Raw genomic sequence first — 6,000 nt, forward strand, 5'->3', positions numbered from 1 at the left:
TGTCTTGCCCAGACACAAGACTGTTCACTTGGTCGAGGACCCCCTCGGCAAGCATGGACCACTTCAGCCCCACCAAAGCCTTGGGTTCCTTCTTGGGTCCCCAAAAGGATTCGAGGCGCTAGGGATGATCCACAGATGAGGCCGTGGGCCCTTCCCCGAGGTTGTTGTGCTGACGAATCAGCGCAATAACCTCTGCAAAAGTCCTCTGTATCTCGGGGGTGTCCGCATCCTGGGGCAGAGGACCCTCGAGTCCCTCCAGAGTGCGGTCCTCCCGATCTACTCTGCCTGCAGGAGGGAGAACCTCGGCAGACCCCCGTGATCCCTCCTGCACCATGCGGGCGTAAGACCTAGTCGAGGCAAGGACCGAGCCACGTTCGTATGCCCACGAGGTAAAACTCTATGGAGAAAACTTGCCAGAGTTCTTCCTGTCCGACTCGCGCCCCTTGGAAGGAGCCGAAGAGGCGGAGGAGACAGGCGAGGAGGATAGGGTGCTCCCACTGGCTTTGCTGGCAGAACCAACAGAGGCAGTGGGCCAGGAGCAGTCAGCAACCCGCGGTGGTGACGGCAGCCCGGGTCAAGGAGACTGCTTTCGCCTAGGTGAAGCAGTCTCCCGAGGAAAGCGGAGCGCCTCGCGTGAGCCAAGCCGTGTGCTCACTTCTCCCGAGGCAGGCCGGCCGCGCGGACATGGCCGGGGACTGTGAGGAGTCAAGCGAGTGCGCATCTGGCTGGCATGAGCTTGCACTGTCCTCTAGACGCGCCCCAGTCTTCTTCAAGGCCGTAGCCTCTCGGGAAGACTGAGCAGGGGACCTCTTCTCCATCTCTCCTGGCGTTCGGCCCCGAGGGGCTGAAGCGCTATTCTGAGAACCTGACTTGGCACTCCCAGGAGTGCCAGCAGGAAGAGCCGGGGCACCTGTATGCCCGGGCTCTTTCTCTCGCCCCACGCCCTGGTCTGTATGGCGAGAAGTTTCTCCCGTATCAGCCTGGGGTATCCCCTCGGAGCAACTCGCGTACGAGTGTCTGACGTGGACCCGCTGGCCTTAGACGCTGGTTTCTTAGGCACAGCGGGGGGTTTCAGGGCAGTGGTTCCCTGATGCGTGGATCGGGAAGAGCCGGCTAGAGATCCCACTGCCTTCCCTGTGGAAGGAGGCAGTCCCTTGGAAGTCTCGGTGCGAGACTTCTTAGGGGGGGGGAGAGGCAGGCTTCTTCTTCTTCGGCCGCGAAGCCTCGGAAGGAGAAGAAGAAGAGGCAGCAGAAGAAGATGATGACGAAGACGAAGATGACGACACCTTCCTAGACCTCTTCTTCTTCTCCTTCAGGATCACCGTCAGGTCCCCAAACCAAGCAGGCGCAGCCGAAGACTCAGGAACAGGAGGAGGGGCTGCAGCAGAAGGCGCATCCCAGGCAGAGAACGCGGTGCTCGGGCCAGCACTTACCTGGGTGGGAGCAACCGCGTGGCAGCCAGGAATGAAGGTAGGCGGGGCCAGGAATGCAGGCATGGGTGGTGCATGGGCAGCCAGGCCGGGCCGCGCCAGAGTCAAAGGTATGGGGAGAGGAACAGACGAAGTGCCAGGCTGGATAGAGAAGCGAGGGGCCAGAACCATAGTCAAGATCGGGCCAGGGACAGTCACATATGGTAGAGGTGACGTCACCATGTAGGAGAGGCCCGGTCGCGTGAACGGGGCCAGGAACCCAGGAGGCAGCTGTACTGCGTGATGCACGGCAGGGGCAGCCGAGACCTGGGTATCCAGGTGCGAAGCCACAGACACTGGGAGCTAAGCAAAACCTGACATGGTGACCGAGGTTGTGGTGATTGTTGCTGCAGAGTGAGTGGTCACTGGAGCGCTGGACAGATGTGACACCAGCCCCTCCAGTGACGGTAAGCCAAGTAGGCCCAGGTGTAGCCAGGTTGATGAGATGTCTGCTGCCTGGCTATCCAGCCCAAGACCTGAAGCAAAAGTTGGGTTAGGTTGGGAAGCCTCTACCCACTCTGGAGGAAAAAATTCCCCTCCAGAACGGGAAGAGACCCCCAAGAGGATGTCCCGGTCCACCTCTCCCCCATGCCCTTCCACACCTGATGAAACAAATGAGGAAGGGGAGGGGGAGTCCTCACCCAAAGGAGAGAGAACAAGCAGGGGAAGCTCGCCGGGAGGGAGAAACAAACCCGACACATTCGCCACCACCGGAGTCGTCGGGGGCGTATTACCCTCGGACGACTCCTTGGCAGGCTTACGACGGTAACATCTCCTCCCCTCAAACTTCCTCCATTGCTCGGGACACACACACTGGGGATAGGAAGGCTTAGAGGGCTTGTCCATATTCATTAGCAAAGAAAACAATAAAGATTTCCCACCAAAAAAGGAAGAAATAAGCAGTCAGGCAGAGAGCGCGAAGCCAACGTCCGTATGCTACAGCAGCCGAAAGCAAATTGGAATGTTTACATCCGGGCAGGCGGTACTCCCGCCTCCCGGACAGTAGTCAACTGCCTAACCACCTTGTTTGAAGTTCAACGGCCGTTTCCAGACTACGCCTGAAAGTAATCCCTAATGTAAATGACCAATGGTTTGTATATCGTGTCGGAACAAACTGTGGATACAGTCAGGTCAAAATGAGAAGCCTCCACTCGCTCCGGGGGAAAAAATTCGCCCCCAGAGCGAGGGGAGGCCCCAGAGAGGATGTCCTAAACTACCGCTCCCCCACACCCTTCCACACCTGATGAAACGAATGAAGGAGGGGAGGGGGAGTCCTCACCCGAGGGAGAGGAAGCAAGTAGGGGAAGTTCGCAGGGAGGAAGGAATGATCCCGATGGATTAGCCACCACTGGAGTCGTTGGGGGCGTGTTACCCTCGGACGATTCCTTGGCGGGCTTCTGGTAGCGTCTCCTCCCTTCGAACCTCTTCCATTGCTCAGGAGACCAGGCACAACACTCACTACAAGGAGCGTCGCACGAACACACACGTCCCCTGCAGGTTGGGCAGAGGGCGTGTGGGTCCGTGTTGACGCTAGATCAAAAGTATTACATGTTTTGCCTCCCACCCTAGGACACACAAGCTGGGGATAGGAGGGCTTAGAAGGCTTATCAACATTCATTATCAAGCAAAAGTAAGGAAAAATCCCACAGGGAAATTTGAAGGGTAGTAGTCAAGCAGAGACCGAAGAACAACGTCCACATTCTATGACGACCAAAAGTAAATTGGAATGTTTACATCCGGGGAGGCCGTACTCCCACATCCTGGACAGTAGTTAACTGCCTAACCACCTTGCTTGAAAGTTCAATGGCCGTTTCCAGCCTACGCTGAAAGTAATTCCTAAAGCAAAGGACCGAGGATTTGTATATCGTGTCGGAGCAAGTAATATTTTGTCACCGCTAGGGTACGTTAGGTTGGTATTTTTAGGGGTGTTTACTGGCTACAGTTTTGCCGTATTAGGTATGGAGGGGGTGGGGGGCTCGCCACAGAATGCCGGCTTAGATCTACCCCGTCAGTTACCGTCAGTTAGTCTTCAAAGGTCAATTACAGTTTAGTTACAGCTGGCCGACAAACTATTATTTTAAATTCTTGTAAAGCAAGTAAAATAACATAGGAAAACGTCAATTGCCACACTCTAGCTCACCGCGGAACTATGGCTTCAAATTACTGGTAGATCTAAGTAGTAGCTCCGCGGCGGCGATTTCCTTCTGACTTGACTTTCTACAGTTTTTTGGTTGCTAATTATGGGTTTACCTTCAGTTTTTGTTGCACGAATGTAATTAACCTGTAATTAACCCCTGAAGTCCATCCAACAAGGGGTTTCCATACGCGATCTTCACAAGACAGGGCACGGGTATATACGTCTGTTTGGAACGGTTCATATCCTGTCTGGCAAGTGCAATAACTTGTTAACGTATGAGTACCCACCTGTTGGGCCAGTACTAAACATGGCAAAGGGACATTCCATTTGGCCGACAACAAACAAACGTACGACCAGTGTCATTAGCCCTAAAAGAGCAGAAAATGCCAGTTTCCAAGGCAAAAACAGGCACGGAGCTAATACTTAGAATTATCAAATGGTAATTTTTCGGAAGACTCCAGCCAGCCATTTTTGCATGAAAAACCATTTTGGATTTTTCATGCAAAAATGGCCAGAAATGATAAGGTAGTAAAAGAACCTAAAAATACCAACCTAACGTAAACTAGGGGTGTTTACTGGTTACAATTTTGCCGTATTAGTTATGGAGGGGGGGGGGGCTGGGATTGTCTTACCTTACAAGTCCTTATTTTTTCTCTGCTATTAGGCATTTGCGAAGGTTATGTATTGAGAAGAAATTTTTGTTTTGATGTGATTTACCCAAGAAAAATATAAATTATAAAGCGGGAGGTGGCTGCAGTCTAACGAAAAATAACCTATCAAATTACCTTTTCATTGACCTGGGAGATGCAAAGTCCCACCCCAGCCAAGTCAGGGCACAATGCCTTAGGTTAAGTTAAGGGGCAGTTAGCAAAACCACATACACAGGCTATACCCGCCCCAACCCAACCCCAAAGTCTGCAATCATTACCCACATCATCAAATAAAATAAATTTGAACTGTAGCCTAAAGTAACTAATAACAGTAACTTTGTCCCCAACCCTAGCTGGTTGGCCTAGCCTACGATATTGTGCTTGTGGCCAAGCAAGGAGTCAGGCTAACCCTCCCCACTATAGAATATGTTACCAGACATACCGTAGTTAATGTTTGGTCAAACGTCTTGTATTAACAGCGGAGGGAGGGGGCGGCCTATAACTTGACGTATCAGTCGAGCACACAACCCTAATCCCACGCTAATGACGCCGTCGGTTTATTAAAGGCAGACCGCATCACCTTCAACTTCCTCCGCTACCTTGTTTATTTTGGGATAACAATACCTGAAACGTCACACGGCATACGCACCGATTTACTGTACTCACTGAACTATAGTGTAGTAGCGTAGTCTAGTGTCTGACGAGCGATACCAAATGCAAGAGACTGAAATCCTCCAAAACATCTGTGAAAATCCGCTCTTTTTCTATTTTCTTGATAATATAGTGTGTATATATATATATATATATATATATATATATATATATATATATATATATATATATATATATATATATATATATATATATATATATATATATATATATATATATATATATATATATATATATATATATATATATATGTATATATATATATATATATATATATATATATATATATATATGTATATATATAGTGTGTGCATGTGTTTGTGTTTTATTTGCCATATTGACTTGTGAGGGTGTGCCCAGAAACTTTGCCGAATGAATTAATCCTCTAGTGAAAACAGGCCATCATGATCGAAAGTTTCTATTCCCTAATCAGCTGGAAATAAAAGCTATGCTGACACGTGTGCTTCCCCAACAAAATAAATACCCTTCAATATACGTGTATGCTGCCTTTGTTCTTATTTCACTATCCCATTCTTAGGTATGATGGTTATTCTCCATGCACTTCAGTCCTTTCTATTGGCGAGAACGCATCATCCAATTCTACGCTGTCTATTTCTAATTTAGTGATTTTGAATAAGTTGTAAAGTCCCCGCTCAACGGATTCTCTGTAATGAACATCCTGTTTTCTGCGGTGCCTTCACATGCGACCTAGGGTTGGAAAAACACAATCTTATTATCATTATTATGAACTGTATATTTATTATTATCTGTTCATTTGACCTTGCACCACGTATATGTGACAGAGTATTGTTATGTCTAACCAGTCATTGTTAATCATTATGTTTTCTGTATGTACCTGTCCTGTTTTGTGTAGAGAAATAGTTTGAGCAAGGTCTATAGATTAAGGAGGTCTTCTCAACCCCGACCCAAAATATGACTGTTCTGCGCAGGTACAGACCGTGACGTAGGCCGGACCTATAGGTGCGGCCTTGACCATTTTCCATCCAAACATACCAAAGTACAGTGCTGGATGATCAGAGGACTTACGACTTCCTGGAAACAAATTATTTAT

The 6,000-nt window shown here is 49.2% G+C and overlaps 1 protein-coding gene across 3 annotated transcripts in view; it reads right to left on the reverse strand.

The window, feature by feature from the left end:
• INPP5E (Inositol-3-phosphate synthase) overlaps positions 1 to 4,953 on the reverse strand; it is an 830,915-nt gene extending 825,962 nt beyond the window's left edge. For all 3 annotated transcript variants that reach the window (XM_067084336.1, XM_067084335.1, XM_067084334.1), the window contains exon 1: positions 4,699 to 4,953. The gene's annotated coding sequence lies outside the window, so the exon portion shown is untranslated. The remainder of the gene's footprint in view (positions 1 to 4,698) is intronic.
• Positions 4,954 to 6,000: the final 1,047 nt, after the last annotated feature.

This window comes from Macrobrachium rosenbergii, chromosome 41 (genome assembly GCF_040412425.1).
Source record: "Macrobrachium rosenbergii isolate ZJJX-2024 chromosome 41, ASM4041242v1, whole genome shotgun sequence".
Lineage (NCBI taxonomy): Eukaryota > Metazoa > Arthropoda > Malacostraca > Decapoda > Palaemonidae > Macrobrachium > Macrobrachium rosenbergii.